Source organism: Heterodontus francisci, chromosome 37, assembly GCF_036365525.1.
Source record: "Heterodontus francisci isolate sHetFra1 chromosome 37, sHetFra1.hap1, whole genome shotgun sequence".
NCBI classification, from domain to species: domain Eukaryota; kingdom Metazoa; phylum Chordata; class Chondrichthyes; order Heterodontiformes; family Heterodontidae; genus Heterodontus; species Heterodontus francisci.
The window spans coordinates 26,798,934-26,817,737 of NC_090407.1; the positions used below are offsets into that span (position 1 = coordinate 26,798,934).

The following is an 18,804-nucleotide window of genomic DNA, read 5'->3' on the forward strand; positions in this document are numbered from 1 at the left end:
CATGGGAAACCCCTCGAACTGTATCGGAGAAATTTTCATTTGCTGTAAATGTAAAAATGTAATTGGCATGACAAATGTGAAATGGAAGGGTTGTGAAGCAACTCATGATTGTATTGAAGGAAACTGATCTCCCTTGCAATGTTTGTATTTTTTGGTGCTGTTTGAAACTGTTTGGCAATGTATTTTTTACAGATTTTTATGAATAAAGTTTTTTTGGAAATAAAAAAAAAGAATAGGGGGAGAGGGCAGAAATCAGAAATTGGCGGCTCATCTCACTGCTTAATGTTGACTACAAGATACTGTCCAAAGTCATTGCCAGTCGGGTCAAGTCTGCTCTGGAGTTGGTGATCCACCCTGATCAGACCTGTACTGTACCCAGCAGGAAGATCTCTGATGGCCTTGCGCTACTCAGGGATATGATCGCCTATGTACAGGACAGAAGGTGGACACCTTCCTCATCAGCTTGGACCAGGAGAAAGCTTTTGACAGGATATCGCACACATACATGATGGCCGTGCTCTCCAAAATGGGGTTTGCGGAGGGAATCTGCAATTGGATCAAACTGCTCTACACAAACATCAGTAGTGCAGACTCAATCAATGAGTGGGAATCAGAAAGTTTCCCGATCCAATCCGGAGTCAGGCAGGGCTGTTCTCTCTCCCCTGTCTTGTTTGTTTGCTGTATCAAACCTTTTGCTGAGTCCATTAGGAAGGATGCGGGCATTAGAGGGGTGACAACCCAGGCAACGGAGACACTCAGGTCAAAGCCTCCCTGTACATGTCACGTTGACTACAAAATTCTGTCCAAGGTCATTGCCAATCGGGTCAAGTTGGCTTTATAGTTAGTGATCCACCCTGATCAGACCTGCACTGTACCTGGCAGGATGATCTCTGATAGCCTTGCGCTACTCATGGATACAGTTGACTATGTGTGGGACAGGTGGTGGACACCTGCCTCATCAGCTTGGACCGGGAGAAGGCCAAGATATCACACCCTGTATGATGGACGTGCTCTCCAAAATGGGGTTTGTGGAGGGAATCCGCAATTGGATCTACCTGCTCTACACAAACATTAGTAGCTTAGTTTCAATTAATGGGTGGGAATGGGAATGTTTTCCGATCAAATCTTGAGTCAGGCAGGGCTGTCCTCTCTCCCCTATCTTGTTTGTTTGCTGTATCGAACCTTTTGCTGAGTCAATCAGGAAGGATGCAGGCATAAGAAGGGCGACAATCCCAGGCAGCGGAGGCGCTCAGATCAAAGTCTCCCTGCACATGGACGGCATCCCTGTCTTCTGCTCGGACCTGCTGTTGGTGCGCAGACTGATGGGCATTTGCAACCTGTTTGAACTGGCCTGGAGTGCCAAAGAGTGAACACATGTTCTTTGGGAACTGGGCCAACTAATCTTTTGTCCATCTCACTGTCAGGTCAGACTAGCTGAAGATGCTGGGGATATGGTTTGGAGGAGCCGGGATGTGTGCCAAAAACTGGAAGGAGTGTATAGCTATGGTGAAACAGAAACTGTGGGAGTGATGCTCCCACTCTATTACAGGTAAGAACCTGGTCATCAGGTGTGAGGCACTCTCAGTGTTCCTCTACATGGTGCAGGTCTGGCCCATATCCAGCTCCTGTGCAGTGGTGGTCACCAGAGCCATCTGCTTTATCTGGAAATTGAAAATGGACCTTGTCCTCGAAGACAAGATGTTCAAACCGCTAGATAAAGGTGGAGAAACTGTGCCCAATGCCGCCCTCACCCTGATGGCCAACTTTGTGTGCAGGTGCATCAAGCTGTGCGTAGACCCTTGGTAGGCAAACACCAAGTATCACTGCATGCTTAGGTTCCATCTGTCCCCAGTGTTGCAAAGGCTGGGTCTGGCCACGATGTTGCAGAACATGGCAGAATGCCTCAAAACTAGAACTTTCAAACAAGCACCAAGGTGTAGCTTGGCTGTCGGTAAGAAGGGCCCTCACCCCCCCCCCATCAGATCCTTCCTGCACGCCTGGAGACTCAGCACCATCGCATGCTGCCCTCGAGGTGGCTGCAGTAGTGAAGAACACATTTCCCACCTCCTTCTGGAATGTGCCGACACAAAGCAGGTCTGGAAAGAGAGGCAATGATTTTTTATCAAGGTTCATCCTAAGCAGCTCCATAACGCAGGACTTAGTGCTCTACGGGCTGTTCCCAGGGACACACACCGAGATAAAGATCAACTGCTGCTGGAAGACCACCAACTTGGTGGAAGAGTCCCTTTGGTCTGCCAGAAACTTGCTGGTCTTCCAGTGCAAAGAGCTATCAATGACCGAGTGTTGCAGACTGGCACATTCCAAGATCTAGGACTATGTGCTGAGGGACGGACTAAAGCTTGTGGCAGATATTGCAAAGGCTCAATGGGAAAAGGCCAATGTAGAAGGCTCTCCTGCTATAGTTTACGGGGCTGCAAACCATGTAAAACGCCTCGGCTGTATGTACCAGAGAATGTTCGACATGAAATGTAAATGTACATTGTAAATTTAACCTGTAATGGCAAGCGTAGTGAGGCATCTCGTGTTCTATTCTGAAGAAACTGATCCATCGAACACTTTACATCATGTCAAATTTGAACTGTTATGTAATGTACTTTCACAAATTTCATGAATAAAGTATATTTTTGGAAAAAAGAATAGGTTCTGATAAAGGGTCTACACCCAAATGTTAACCTATCTTTTTCTTTACAGATGTTGAGGAACCTGCTTTGTGTTTCCAGCACATTCTGTTTCTATTTCAGATCTTTAGCACTCTCCATTGTTTTTCTTATTATCTCCAGCTTGAACAACCAATGGCACATCAGCCCATCGCACACATTTGTCCCACATTGTGTACAGTAATCTGCAACTTTGTCGATACTGAAACAAACATTGAATTGATTCTCAAAAGTGGTTGCATCACCCAATACAATAGCAAGGTTCAATTCAGTGTTTAGAATAGTCATCTGAAACTCACAGTGAGATTGCTGTACTGTGCCCACAGCCAGCTACAGCATATAGCTCTTGGTTGCAGTTCTCTTTTTTTTTAAGTATTTCAAGTCTTTTTTTATCTACCATGATATCAACCACCACCAGTAACTGCTAGGTTCCTTGTAATTTGTGCACAACACTGAGGAATTAATAACTGGGATTTAATCATGTCCAGTTTCTTGATCAATAATCTAATATAAAACAGCACAAAACTATTGTTCTCCGTATAAATAAAAAAGGATTGTGTCTGTCCCTTTCAGAAAAATCTCATGCGACAATAGTAATCACATGACTATTCTGTTCATCAAATGACAACCATCTCACTTACTGCTGATACGCATGTTTGTATGACAGGAACAATGCTGGTAAAGACAGGCATGATGGATTTGGTGGGCTTTAGCTTAGACAGTAATGGTTCTTCAGTATCGGATAATTATGTGATTATTTTGATGTTAATTATTACTCATTGTTTTTTGACCGTTCATTGCTTATTGAGTGATCTGTTGAAGCAATGCAACTGAAAAATCGTAATCTGTCATTGTACAGTGGGAATGCTGCTTCTTGATAATGGCTATCCATAAACGGCCTGACATCTTAATGACAGAGATATCACATAACAGTTTCAATTAATTTTTCTACATTACAAAACAAAATCTCTTTAATATATGGTCCTGGTCTGCAGCTCAGGCCCTGGTAATCCAGCCCTGAAAGCACAAATAACTTATATTTTGTTGTTTTGCAGGTTTGGAGATTTAGGCCAAATTTGGAACTGTTGCCTCATTGATAAGTTATTAATCAATCAGAACACTAAGATTGTTTGGTTCCAGCAGTCTAAGATCTCGAAATTAATGGCAACGTGGATTTAAATTTTGTATGTGGTCCGTAAGGAGCTGCAGTAAATACTTATGCAGTCAACGACCACAAAAGCACAGACACTGCTATATTCGGGTCTTTAAAAAACATAAATTAGGATGGGAATGTTCAACATTATCTTCCTATCTATATAAAGTCTTTCATCTGATGCAAATCCACACACCACAAAATATCACACTTGAACCTGATTGGCTTAATTATTATTTTTATAAAATACTAAGAAATGACAAGTAAAACAATATAGACCAATTATTATGGACAGGAGGTACATGATGTGGGTGGATTCTATTTTTCACCTCCCACCTAACTGCAGATAGTGTTTCGTTAAAAGATGGTGTGTTAGTCCCTGAGTGTTTTGAGGATCAAATAAATAGACAAAGGACAGATTTTCTCATAGGTTTCAAAAAGAGGTTAAATTTTTATTTAACCTGTTGTATCTTCTCGGGAGGAAAGTCTTTTCAAAGGTGCAGTCCCAACTCCTTCCCAGTTATGGAAAAGGCTGTAAGAATGACAGCACTAATAAAAAAGAATCCATGAAGAGGATTTTATCCAGCTGCAGCAGTAAAGGAAAACTTTATTTATTAGCTTATTTTTTCCAGGAATCAATCAAAAAATACTTTGCTCCTCCTGAGCACATCTCTGAGAAATTAAGTAACATTTGCACCATACAAGTGCCAGGCAATGACCATCTTCAACAAGAGTCTAACCACCTCCCCTTGACATTCAATGCCATGACCATCGCTGAATCCCCCACCATCCTGGGGGTCAACATTGACCAAAAACTTAACTATACTAGCCACATAAATACTATGGTTACAACAGCAGGTAAGAGGCTGGTCTTCTGCAGTGAGTGGCTCACCTCTTGAATCTCCAAAGGCTTTCCACCAATTTGAAGGCACAAGTCCGGAGTGTGACGTCATCATTTCCTTGTGAATTTTTATTTTTGTCTGTCTTATGTTAGAAATCAATATTAAATCTTCAGCTTAGTGAGAAAACAAGATGGCAGCCAAAAAAAATTCCAAAAACATTTGAAGAAATGTCATTGCTTCACCTTCCTCTTATTGGTAACTCTTTGCTGAATCTTGATGGTTTCATTCCTGCTTGTCACTTGTTTATTGGTGTCATGCTCGGAAGGAGCCGTGATGAAATAAACAATGAAGTGCTACCAATAAGAGGAAGGGGAAGCAATGACATTTCTTCAAATTCTTTTGGGTGCCATCTTGTTTTCTCACGAAGCTGAAGATTTAATATTGATTTCTAACACAAGACAGACAAAAGTACAAATTCACAAGGAAATGATGACATTTATATTTAACTTTGCCTCTTATGCACATCTGCAGTATTATTTTCCATTTATGTTCTGTTTCCTTGGGAAGCCTACTACTTGACTACATGGTGCTGCCCAGAGCTATCATTCTGTGAGGTGAATGAAGAGGCTCAGCTCGGTAGCAGCGTACAGTTGTCTGAACACACATTGTAATTCCCTGCAAGCATCGGGTGCATTGTAATTCCCAGAATTCAACATGAGGCTACTTTCTTTATGAATATATTGAACGACAACAATAACTTGCTCCTATCAACAGGATAAAATGTCTCATGGCGCTTCACAAACATTATCAAACAAAATTTCACATCAAGCCATGTAAGGAGATGTTAGGGCAGACGACCAAAAGCTTGGTAGGTTTTAAGGAGCATCTTACAGGAGGAAAGAGAGGTGGCGAGGTTTAGGGAAGGAATTCTAGAGCTTAAGCAACTCAAGGCACGGCCACCAATGGTGGAACAATTAAATCAAGGTTGCTCAAGAGGCCAGAATTGGAGGAGGTAGAGGTCTTCTGGGGGGGGGGGGGGGGGGTGAGGGGGGGTGGTGTAGGGGGACATTGATAAGACTGGAGAAAATCACCGAGCTAGGGAGCAGGTGAGACCATGCAGGGATTTGAAACAAGAATGTGAATTTTAAAATTGAGACATTGGAGACAGTGAAGGTGAGCAAGCACAGGGATGATGGATGAACAGGACACTGCGAGGTAGGACACAGGCAGCAGAGCATTAAATGACCTCAAGTTTACAAGCAATAGAACTAGGGAGATCATCCAGGAGTGCGTTGGAATAATCAAGTCTAGAGGTAACAAAGGCATGGATGAAGGTTTCAGCAGGTTTAAGCCTAAGGTGAGGTCAGAGTCAGGCGATGTTATAGGGGTGGAATTAGGCGGTCTTAATGATGTTGTGAAATGTGGTAGGAAGCACATCTTGGGGTCACATTTAAACTTAAAGTTCAACGCAACATTTTGGAGCTGGGGAGAGGTGCTTGAAATTATAAGTTGTTCTATGATTGACAGCAAGGCTGGATTTCACTGAGCATATCAGAACTGGGTGCTTGTAAGCCCCAACTCCTTCCCAGTTATGGAAAAGGCTGTAAGAATGACAGGACTAATAGAAAAGAATCCATGACTTTATTCAGATGGAGTGGTAAGGAAAACTTTATTTATTAGCTTATTTTTTTCCAGCAATCAATCAAAAAATACTTTGCTCCCCCTGAGCAAATCTCTGAGAAATTAAGTAACATTTGCACCATACAAATGCCAGGTAATGACCATCTCCAACAAGAGTCTAACCACCTCCCCTTGACATTCAATGGCATGACCATTGCTGAATCCCCCACCATTGACCAAAAACTTCTCTATACTAGCCAAATAAATACAGTGGCTACAACAGCAGGCAAGAGGCTGGTTTTCTGCAGTGAGTGGCTCACCGCTTGAATCTCCAAAGCCTTTCCACCATTTATAAGGCACAAGTCAGGAGTGTGATGGAATATTATCCACTTGCCCGGATGAGTGCAGCTCCAACAATACTCAAGAAGCTTGCTTGATTGGCACTCCATCCTCCACCTTAAACATTCATTTCCTCCACCACTGTTGCTCCTTGTCAGCAGTCGGCACCATTTACAAGATGCACTGCACCAACTCTTCTTCGACAACATCTTCCAAACCTGCAACCTCTACCACCTAAAGAAAAGAATTGCATTTATGAAGTGCTTTTCATAACCACCGGATATCTCAAAGCGCTTCACAGCCAATGAAGTACTTTTGTAGTGTAGTCACTGCTGTAATGTAGGAAATCTAGAAGAATAAGGGCAGCAGGCCTATGGGAACACCACCATCTGCAAGCTCCCCTCCAAATCACATACCATCCTGTCTTGGAACTATATCGCTGTTCTTTCATCGTCACCGGATCAGAATCCTGGAACTTCCTACTTAACAGCATTGTGGGAATATTTATGCCACACAGACTGCAGCAGTTGAAGAAGATGGCTCGCCACCTTCCCAAAGACAATTAGGGATGCGCCATAAATGCTGGCATTGCCAGTGGCACCCACATCCCGTGAATAAGAAAAATCTCTTTCCGTATCCCTTTAATGGCATGTCACCAAATCCCATTGTAACACCTCAACAACACCCTTGCAACAGTGCAGCCACCAACTCACTGTGAACAATATCACAGATCCAGTAATATATAATAGACACAATTATATATGTGAGATACAGTGCCTTTCACATTCTGAATATGTCCTAAACACTTCACAGTCACTGAGACTTTTTTAAGTTTAATCACTTTGTTATGTAGACATAAAGGTGAGCAAAAGAATAGAGGAAATATTTAAAAATTGAGAGTAGATTAAATAGTTTTGTCCATGAGTTTGCCATGGGACTAGTTTTTAAACCACATTAATTACTGATTTTCTATTGCGACTAAAACAGTAGAAATGACATTTGAAGGGAACAATCTTCCTATTTTTTTCTTCTACATCCAGTATTAACAAGAAGTATCATATGCAATAACCTCATTTCGCCTCCCAACTAAGAACGCAAAAACTTTTGCCCTCCCTTACCAGTTTGTACCGCAAGTGGGACGTGAACCATGCGTTGGAGGAATTGCTGAGTGACAGCAGGGTTCACCCGCTCTTCTTTCCGGGCTGCGGAGGTGTCACTGCGTGCCTGGTGCTGCGGCCGGGCGGGCGGAGCGCTATACGGGGTGGCAAGTCCCGGCGCTGGAAATAGTTCCGGGTGTAGGCCGAGCCTGGCGTTGAGTCGAACGGGGACTGGAAACGGGTCTGGGAGCGGGAGCGGCATTGCCAGCGGCCCGACACCCCACTACCACAGCGGGGGCGGGCAGGGGGGCCTCTGCCAGGGCAACGGCCGGCGGCCAAGCGAGAGCGGTAGCAGAGGGTGAGTCTGACAGGGGGGCAGAACCCCGGGGAGTGGCGCCCAACTCGAGCCTCTCCGAGGGGGCCCACCGTGGGGTGCAGAGGGGGGAAGCGAAACCAAGCCAGCACACCTCAGCCATGGCCATAACCAACCATTGATACCCAGGCCCAAAATAGACCCTGAGGCCCAGGTTAGGGGAGCAGACCGCCTACTAGGCCTGGAATGGAGGCGGTATCCCGGGGCCTGGCGTGAAGCGGGTCTGGCAGGCCTGACGGGGTCTGCAATGGGAGAAAGCCGGGATAGGCCGGGGGGGGGGGGAGAAGGGAGCGCCACTGGAGCGGCGGGCCAGGATTAGTGTCTAATGATTAATATTGACCATTTTATCTGTGCTGTAGAGAGGAAGGGGGAATACCTGAGACATCTTGTTTACTCTGCTTAATTTTGGGGCTTGAAATGGTGGAATTTCAGTATAAAATGCTGTGTTTTTTTTTAACCCATTTTGTTTATAAATATTGCATGTATGTGCGCAGTTTGATATATTTTTAAATCTCTGCTCAGGGATAATTCAAAATAGACATTTAGATTTTAGTGGTGCTATAATGATGGGTGTGTGAAATTTACACCGTGTCCTTTTAGACTGTGAAACACCCAGCAGTACAAAGCCCCTTCCAACTTGGGATGTCTGAAGAGTAGGTTTTGAGCTGTGGGGTGAAGTACAGGTTTTGTCAGCTGTGATGGCATCAGTGAGATCAATTTCAGATGAACTAGAGTATTGTATATTATGAAATTGTTTGTATTACAGGCAATTTTTTGCCTCTTATATTTGTACCGATGCACTAACTAAACCTGGTCAGTTTCTGATGTGAACTATAATGAGCAACATCTCCTTTGCACAGTATCTCTTAAACCTGAATTGTCCAATGGCTATAGAATGGCAGCTTACTGCTCTTTCAAATGGGAGAAAGCTGTTGTCTTCATCTCCAATACCACCTAAACAACAGTTGGGCAACGTGTATATGTTGTGATTTTTTTACATCAAGGAGTATGTGTGAAATTCTGTAAACGTAATTGCAAACACTATCACTGCAATTCTTAATTGTAGTGTATCTTGTCTACTTCAGGAGAATTGAGTTACTTCAGCGAAGGGGCAGAATAACTGTTTCATTTGCATATCATGGTATGAATAATACCAAGGAGTAATTTTTTGGGTTATTCCCTGATATTTTGCTGACTGCTGACTTTGAAGCAGCAAACAGATTGAGTCAGCCTGTTCTGTTTTCAGACTTGGTGGCAGCTGTCTGAGTGACACTGAGACAGGCCTTCGAACCAGTGGCCTGCAAGCTTTCATTTAGAATAGACAGAATTCAAAGAGAAATGGATTTTGGAATTCTGTTTTAATGTGCTTGAAGACCTTTTATTTATTTTTGCTCATTCTCTCCCACCCCCAGATAGCTCCTAAAAGTCTATGTTGCTACTGAGATATGGTTTTTATGGCGATTATTCAAGTATGTCTGTAATTAGATTATTTGATTGAGGCCACTCCTGGCATTAGTTGATGCTTACTCATGTGCACTTTCCAGCAGAGGTCACTAGATATTTATCAAGAGCGGGAACCCTACCTAATTTGTTTTTATTGAGGCCATCACAGTACAGTAATTCCTCTCTACCTTGGGTTAACTAATTTAGCTAATAGCCTGAAAATCGAACATGCAGTCTTTAAGTTTCAACTGCCTTGGCTGTTGCCTTTATCCAGTGGGCCATTTGGAGAGCCTTAAAGGAGCATTTTAATTATACTCTCAATTCTTCAATGATTTCTCTTAAAGATTGCGTAGTACCTTGGATGGTTTAAATGTAAAGTTCCTTGCGCTGGTATTTTGCTTGGGATTTTTTTATTCGTTCGTGGGATGTGGATGTTGCTGGCTAGGCCAGCATTTATTGCCCATCTCTAATTTCCCTTGAGAAGGTGGTGGTGAGCTGCGTTCTTGAACTGCTGCAGTCCTTGGGGTGTAGGTACACCCATAATGCTGTTAGGAAGGGAGTTGCAGGATTTTGAACCAGCGACAATGAAGGAATGATGATATAGTTCCAAGTCAGAATGGTGTGTGGCTTGGAGGGGAACTTGCAGATGATGGTGGTCCCATGCATCTGCTGCCCTTGTCCTTCTAGTTGGTAGAGATGGCGGGTTTCTAAGATACTGTCGAAGAAGCCTTGGTGAGTTGCTGCAGTACATCTTGCAGATGGTACAGACTGCTGCCACTGTGCATCAGTGGTGAAGGGAGTGACTGTTAAATGTCGTGGATGAGGTGCCAATCAAGCAGGCTGCTTTGTCCTGGATGGTGTCAAGCTTCTTGGGTGTTATTGGATCTGCACCCATCCAGGCAATTGGAGAGTATTCCATCACACTCCTGACTTGTGTCTTGTAGATGGTGGACAGGCATTGGGGAGACAGGAGGTGAGTTACTCACCACAGGATTCCTAGCCTCTGACCTGCTCTTGTAGCCACAGTATTTATGTGGCTGGTCCAGTTCGGTTTCTGGTGGTGATGAATTTGATGAACTGAGGAACAGAATCTTGCGGTGGACACACACATTTGTAACTTAAGTATTATTTCAGGTGTACATATAAGGTCATAAAACATTTTCACCAAAGAAAAAATACTTTATTTTTAAGAACTCTAAAATAAAGCAGACAAGCTTCTTTTTCTGAAACTTGCATCTTAAATTTATGATCCTTTCCTACTTACTGTTCCTTGTGGCTGCTTTGTGACTGAGTGTCAGGCTCTCTGATCTCCCTCCCGCTGACCCAACAGAGAAGACAGCCAGACCTATCTGACTGATATTTGTTCCAAAATGTCAAGACTCAACCTCCTTTGAAGAAGTATTCCACAATTGTTTTGTGCTGATTTTGCCATATGGTCTGAGATAGCTTGTTTAACACCACCTTTTGAGCCAGTTGGTCAGTGAATGCATTCGTCACTCAACACTCCTTGGTGCATTGTATAATGGAAACTTCAGGTTTTTTCCTTCCCACGTTGGGTGTCAGTGTTGTCTGGTGGTTCTGTGGTCTTATGAATGAGTTGTTGGTACCAGGCCTGCCTTCAGTTTGAAGAGTGCTTCAAAGTCTGGAATTAATTAAACTATTGCCCTTTTGCCTTCTTCCTTGGATTTATTTTGAGTTTCTAAGTGATGAGAACTTATTTTTTCAACTTTGTTCTTTCTCTGTGAAGAGCTGTGGGTCATTTTATGATGTTGAAGAAACCATAAAAATGCAAGATGTTGATCAGTGTTATGTGAAGACTATGCCATTTGAAATCATTGCAGGTGTTGCAGGTTGCTTCAGCACATGTGGAAGTTGAAACTGAAATTGCAAGAAAATGGCATTTGAGCAGTTTGAGGGCCTGTTACTCTGGAGCAGGGTTGGTTGCTTGCTATGTTTTTTTGTTGCATTTTTAAAATACCAAAATTATGTGACATTCAATAAGGTTTCTTCAGTGAAGCAAGTTCTCAGTGCTAGGTTCATTAGAATTATTTGGTCATGAAGTCATGCATCATGAGCTGTACCCCTGTGCTCACTGACCGACCTTGGCTCGGGTCCAGCAACTTATCAATTTAAAGATTCTCATCCTTGATTTCAAATCCGTCCATGGTCTTCCCCCGCCCTATGTCTGGAACATCCTCCAGTCGTACACCCTTCCCAGATCTCTGCACTCCTCCAAATCTGGCTTCTTGTTTTTTTAAAAATTCTTTCATGGAATGTGAGTGTCGCTGGCAAGGCCAGCATTTGTTGACCGTCCCTAATTTCCCTTGACAGCTCAGGGACTTGCCAGGCCATTTCAGAGGGTAGTCAAGAGTCAACCCACATTGCTGTGGGTCTGGAGTCACATGTAAGCCAGACCCAGTAAGGATGGCAGATTTCCTTCCCTCAAGGACATTAGTGAACTAGATGGGTTTTTATGACAATTGTTGATGGTGTCATAGCACCATTGCTGAGACTAGCTTTCAATTCCATATTTTTATTAATGAATTTAATTTAAATTCCACCAATTGCCATGGTGGGCTTTGAACCTGTATTCCCAGGGCATTAGCCTGAGCTTCTAGATTACTTTAGTGACATTAGCACTATGCCACCATCTCTCCAATTTTCATTGGTGGCCACGCCTTCAGCTGCCTAGGCCCTAAACTCTCTAGTAACCTTTCTGCCTATCTTCCTCTCTCTCCTCCTTTAGACACTCTTTAAACATCCTTTTTTGACCAAGTTTCTTTTCCCGTCCTAGTATCTTTTTATGTGGCTTGGTGTCAAATTTTGTTAATGCTTCTTTAATGTAGTAAAATGCCTAAAGGCACTATCAGAGTTGCTATATAAATGCAAGTTGTTGTACATGTGTACTCAAACCTAATTAATGTATTTACATTTCTTACAATAATTGGGATACCTCCTGCCCAGCGTTCTCAATTTTAAGGTTGATGAAGAGCAGTCCTGTTTTATGTTGCAGATCTACAGTTTTTGTAGTCATTTTTCTCTCTCTTCAGGTGAGTATAGACAGTAAGGGGGAAGGGTGGGGGACTATTGATCCATCAGCTCAGCCTGATTTGTCCTATGATAACATCCACAGGCACATTTTTCAGTAAAGGTGCCTGAATAGTGGACAAGATTGGGGGCTATGCCTAAATATTTTCCCCTCCTCTCTAATCTGGAGTCAGCAGGACCAATTGTAGAATGCTTGTCTTTGCCCAAGCTGAGGTAAGCTACCTCAAAACAAACTGGTGCATTAAACCTGGCACATTCTGGCCTGTGTGGCTCAGCTGTGCACTGTCATACCAACTGAGCTGTGCCAACAGAATGCTCAGCAAGTAATTTAATCAAATTACGGGTTCCAGATGCTCGTTTCAATTAAAAATGCACATGAAATGGTGTCATTTTGTTGCTAAGGGTGTTGCTTGGTGGGCACCACCCCTCCCCTGCCATACCTGTATGTGGCCTCGGGGGTATTTTTATATTCATATCTCTTGTGTTTTGTAGCACTTTTGTCATGAGAATTGTTGCATTTGGGGTGATTTGCTCTTCATCTGTTTGAGTTCAGTAGATGCTGAAATGAATGTATAGCAGCTAAAATTTGGGCGTACAGCCAGGATTTAAATTGATGGGATTAGGCTGTACAAGCCAAGTGAAGAGGTTAAAGGGAGCCCCTTTTACTTTTTAGTGGGTGTGAGTTAGATTGTAATGTGTTTTTTCATTTACACCTACATAATACTATCCTGGAGCTGGGAAAAAAGCACTATCTTTCACTTGTGTTTAATTACATTTCTATTCTTAAAAGCAGTAACATCAAACTATCATGCAGGCAATGACAGGATTTGAGGCTCTGACTTGTCCACAGTAATCTAGGGTATTGGTGATTGACCAGCTGGACTGTCTCAATCATGGGTTCTGGAGAGATGGGTGTATCATTGGGGCCTGGGATTCTTCCCACTCTGGTCCAGGTAATCCTGGTTAAATTTCAGCACTACCTGCGAGCACATGCGAGCTCTGATAAGCTTTGGCTGATGAGCTGCACCTAAATTCTCTGGATTTATGTAATTCATTGGGTGTACAGACAGTGCACGCAGCACATCAGATCAAAAAAAGCTGCTTATGTAAATTTTTCAGGCGTTTCAACTTGGTGATGGATTTCAGTGTGCCAGGTACTAAGCTGACAAAAACAATGAATTCCTAACTGGAAGATTTCAGAAGTGGCTGACTATGTCTATAATGCCTTTAAATTGAAGGATGAGGTTTTTGCGCACTCACAGATGCATCTGTTATTCAAAGAGAAGCAGCTTTATCTGATGGCCTTAGATTGAAAATTTAAAATGCAATTGGGAATCAGGACCAACCTGGGTTGAATTGGGATAGAATCTGATTGTGTACATCCTGGCAATCCAGCAAAAATGTACCCTCAAATGAAAATGTTGATTTTTATTTTTCACAGTTCTGCAGTGTGCTTGAGTAGCTTAATGCTTTCCACAATTGTGTGATTTGTGACGGCATTGGGCAATGGTCTCAGTTTGACGAATATCAGTTGGTAAAAGTTGTGTGGCAGCTCAGCAGACAGTGACACAATTTGAGCCCCAAGATGATGCAAAGCATTAGAGAAATCATACAAACCCATTCCAACCTGCTTTTTCTGCATCAGAATATTGCAGTCTTCAAATTGTTTTGGCTTGGAGTGATTAATACTATGATCTCTCCTCAAGCTAAGGCACCTGAAATGTGTGGCTTGCTGTTGTAAGCCCAGGAAGCAATAACTAAAGTTGCAGTTTAAGATTTCACCAAAAATGAAAATATACCATTATCCCATAATAACACCGTCCACGGGGTCCATATCTTGAGACCGCATTATAATGGGGCCCCACTGTATTTGTTGGAAAACACACCTGGCTTGGTATAAAAGATAATGTAATGTGCATGCTTTTGTCTGCTAGATTAATCAGCATTTTCTCCCAGGTTAGGAAGATGTGTGTGCACTGGGCCCACTCACAGCTGTGTCTTTCTCTGGTTTTTAGCGCTCAGGCTTACGCATGTCTCCACTATCCAGCAGGAGTTACTGGACAGCCAGTAGCAGCACCAGCAGGTTTGCCTCTTCCCTAACACAGGGATGCTGAAGTCAACTGAAATGCCTCAACAGGGCTCAGTTAATAAGCTGGAAGCCTTCCTGATTATGTGGTTTAATACCTCACTGGGCAGGTTCTATTTAAATGAAAATTTTGGGGTCCAAGACAAACCCATGTTATGCTGAGTTCCACGCTATAGTAGACTGTTATTCCGCAGTCTCAGTATAATATTGGAGATGCAAGTGGGAGAAAAGCTAGGGGCTTGAATTGCACAATATGTTGAGGTGACAGCAATGAAGCACTCAGACCAGGACTTTATAAACTCAATATAAGGCGAGTGAGTAAGAGTGGAGTAACAAAACTGTCTGGATTTGGCACATTGGCCCCTCTGTGCAATTGCACAGGTGCTGGTAGCCCTGCAGTATCCTGCCAAGTGGCTAGTTTTCATGTATGCACCTAGACAATGAATGTGTGCAGGGCATTTAACCATGAGGGCTGTATTCACCCAACATTCATGTACCCAATTACTAGCAGCAGTGACTGGTTATTCACTCACCAAGAACCTGAACCTCAATTTTCCTTCCTTCTGCTCAGGTAATTTTAATGCCTTTACTGCTGCACCAGCTGACCCAATTAACTCAGCATGGGCCAAAATTAGACTTAGGATTTTTCTGGACTGTAAGAACGTGTTCCTTTACAAACTGAGCCATCAGAGGAGCCCCAGTGATGCTGCTTAATCCGGTAGGGAATGCAATAAAAACTGAAAATGCTGGAAGCACTCAGCAGGTCTGGCAGCATCTGTGGAGAGAGAAAACGTTAACCTTTCAGGTCGATGATCCTTCGTCAAAACTGGGAATATTTGACTTGTTTACCAAGAATTTCTACAAACTGCATATTTTAGGAAATGTTACTTTTTCTAAGTCTTTGCCCCAGAGAACACTCACGTCTTTCTGCAATTCAGCTTAAAGAAGGGGAATATTCTGCAGAAACTAGTGCCAAGCATTTAATACCTCACCCACAGCATGTACCATTGCAGTGCACATTGAATATCGCTTTATGTGGAACTACATGGAGTTGATCAACAAACCATATCCTTGCATATCTGGATCACTGTTGGGTACCTGTGTCTTCCATTGAAGTGAAATTCTATTATAAATTGAGAAATATATCAAAACCAATTTTTATATAACGTTTAAAAGAAATATAGCACATGGGAGGAGGGAATACTTCAAAATGTAATATAATTCCTCTTGTCTCATTCTGCATTTTAAATATACATTTCCAGATGTAGACATTTCTTAAATGTTACAGCATCTTCAAGAATGTTGTTACTGATTTTCATTCTCACGGAGACCTGCTGTTGAGCCCTGGAACTGCTCTAATAATGTTGAAAGCGAATTGGATTGGGTTTGGTGTATTGACATATATGACAGTGAATGAGAGTGATTAGATCAGGTTTTAATGTGTTCAATAGCATTATATACAATGGAGTAAGTTGGGTGATATTTTGGTGCATTGACTAGCATGATATCAAAATATTCATTTATTGTATGTATTAGAATTTGAAGTATTGATCAGTTGCCTTTTTCTCTGGCTTGGAGTATTAAAAGACTTGCATTTATATAGTTTTCATATAGCACAAATATATCAGCACATGCAGTGACTGCTACATAAGCAAAATTAGCAATGTACAGTAAAAGCTGCCTGTAATTAATTCTAGAAAGCTTGTTGAAGGATGATGCTGGAGCCAATCTTTACACAGTGTTAGATTTATCGTACAGAGTAAAAGGATTGCATACATGTAGCTCCTTAGTGAAAACTATCACCAGTTTCAGTAAGCGTCTCTTGTTTTTGTGCTCAAGAAAGACCCCAATTAACAGCCTCCACCTGCATATAATTAAACAATTGGTACATAATTAACAATGATACCTTTGGTGAAGAATTTAAATAAAAGGATGTAGAATTTTGCTGACTATTCAAGTCTGAATTATCATTTCAAACGATGAGGTAGCTTCTCTGTACAGATGGCCTTTGAGTGTTTTTACTGGGGTGATATCCTAACACTTCACCACATCTGCCATTGCCAAATGTTTCAGAGCTAACATCCTATGTCTGAAAGCAATTCTTGTACTAAAATGTTAATATATGCCCATTTTTTTTTTTTGTATTTCAACAAATGATCAAGACACAAGCTGCATTTTATTAAAATAAAAGCAAAATACAGCAGATGCTGGAAATCTGAAATAAAAACAAGAAATGCTGGAACCACTCAGCAGGTCTGGCAGCATCTGTGGAATGAGAAGCAGAGTTAACGTTTCGGGTCAGTGACCCTTCTTCGGAACTGACAAATATGAGAAAAGTCACAGGTTATAAGCAAGTGAGGTGGGGGTGGGGCAAGAGATATCTCGAAACGTTAACTCTGCTTCTCATTCCACAGATGCTGCCAGACCTGCTGAGTGGTTCCAGCATTTCTTGTTTTTATTTCTGCATTTTATTAACCTGTTTGAAAATTAATATTGATTATTTATAATTGGACTTATTAATTCCATGCAGTAAATAAGAAAAACTGCAAGTACTGAAAACTGAATTGAAACCAGAAAATATGCAAGAGATCTGTCAACAACTGGCTACAAAATATTAATCGATCAGTGGAGTCCCCACCCAAAGTCAGATAGCTTTGTGTTTCCAACAGTCTTTTTTGTTGTTGTATACAGTGGTATTGGGTAAGTGCGACACGTACACAGCAGTCCCGACAGAGTTATCCATTCAGCTTGTGTGGTACTGAGATTGAGACAAAAAGGTTTTTTGTGTCTGAGGCCAGATCTTCACAGCAGAAAACCAAAATCACAACAGTTGTGGACTCAATTTAAAATCAGACTCCTTATTAGACATCAAGACCAGTATCTTGCACATGGTACTGGCATGAAGTAAAACATATTCTTGTAACTTCTGTTCAGATGCATTTTGTGAAGAACTTGTGCATTGAAATGTATTTGTGTGTCAGCAACTATAATGCCACTAGTCTGATTATGCTGGTATCAGTTTAGCAGTGTGGTATTCAGATTGACAAATAACTACTTGTCAACAATTGCATTTGTATAGCCTCTTTAAGGTCGTAAAATGTCTGAAGGTGCTTCGCAGGAGCATTATTAAAAAATATTTGACACAGAGCCACATAAGGGTATATAAGGACAAATGACCAAAAGCTTTATCAAAGAGGTAGGTTTTAAGGAGCATCTTAAGAGAGATAAAAAGAGATTTAGTGAGGGCCTTCCAGAGCTTAGGGCCTTGGCAGTTGAAGGCATGGCCACCATTGGTGGAGCGATTAAAATTGGAAATGCATAGGAGGCCAGAACTGGCGATAGGAACGTTGTAGGGTTTCAGGAGGTTACAGAGATAGGGAGGGACATGGCTGTGGAGGGATTTGAAAACAAGGATGAGAGTTTTAAAATCAAGGCGTTGCTTAACTGAGAGCCAACGTAGGTCAGCAAGCACGTGGGTGATGGGTGGAGGGAACTTGGTGCGGGTTAGGGTATAAGCAGCAGAGTTTTGGATGAGATTGAATTTATGGATGGTGGAAGATGGGTTATTGGCCAGGGGAGCATTGGAATAGTCATGTCTAGAGGTAACGAAGGCATGGATGAAAATTTCAGCAGATGTGCTGAGGCAGGGGCGGAGTCAGGCAATGTTCGATATGGAAGTAGGTGGTTTTAGTGATGGTAATTAATTAAAACAATTGGTTACTATTGATTTGTCAGTTCTTTATTTCTTCCAATTTCATTTTCTCTCCTTCCTTGAAGATATAGATCTTTGCAAGACCGTGGTTCTAAGGGTGCTGATCACTCTTCGGTAGCTAACTCGTGACCGTCTTCATCTATGAGTCCAGGCATGTAAGGATGATGTGTGTTGATCAACCTTTGGGAGGCCATCCATCCTCACCTGACATTCATCCACTTCAAAGAAGTGAGGGTGGAGCTTGTGGTATTATTAGATATTTGGCGCAAGAACCCTACCTAATTTCCCCCTCTTGCTCCGGGGGCACCAGAGTCAACTGTGGCATCTCCAGTGACACTTGATGCCGATCAACTCAGCATTGACTAGGTTTGGAACTTCAACATTGCTAATTTGTACTGCTCAACTACTCACTG

The 18,804-nt window shown here is 42.3% G+C and overlaps 1 protein-coding gene across 9 annotated transcripts in view; it reads left to right on the plus strand.

The window, feature by feature from the left end:
- The first annotated feature begins 7,874 nt into the window (after positions 1-7,874).
- Positions 7,875-18,804, plus strand: part of foxj3 (forkhead box J3) — a 142,151-nt gene continuing 131,221 nt past the window's right edge. For 6 of the 9 annotated variants that reach the window (XM_068017414.1, XM_068017415.1, XM_068017417.1 and 3 more), the window contains exon 1: positions 7,876-8,087. The gene's annotated coding sequence lies outside the window, so the exon portion shown is untranslated. Of the gene's footprint in view, positions 8,088-18,804 lie in introns of all 9 variants that reach the window. The other 3 variants (XM_068017421.1, XM_068017422.1, XM_068017416.1) reach the window with 2 other exon arrangements.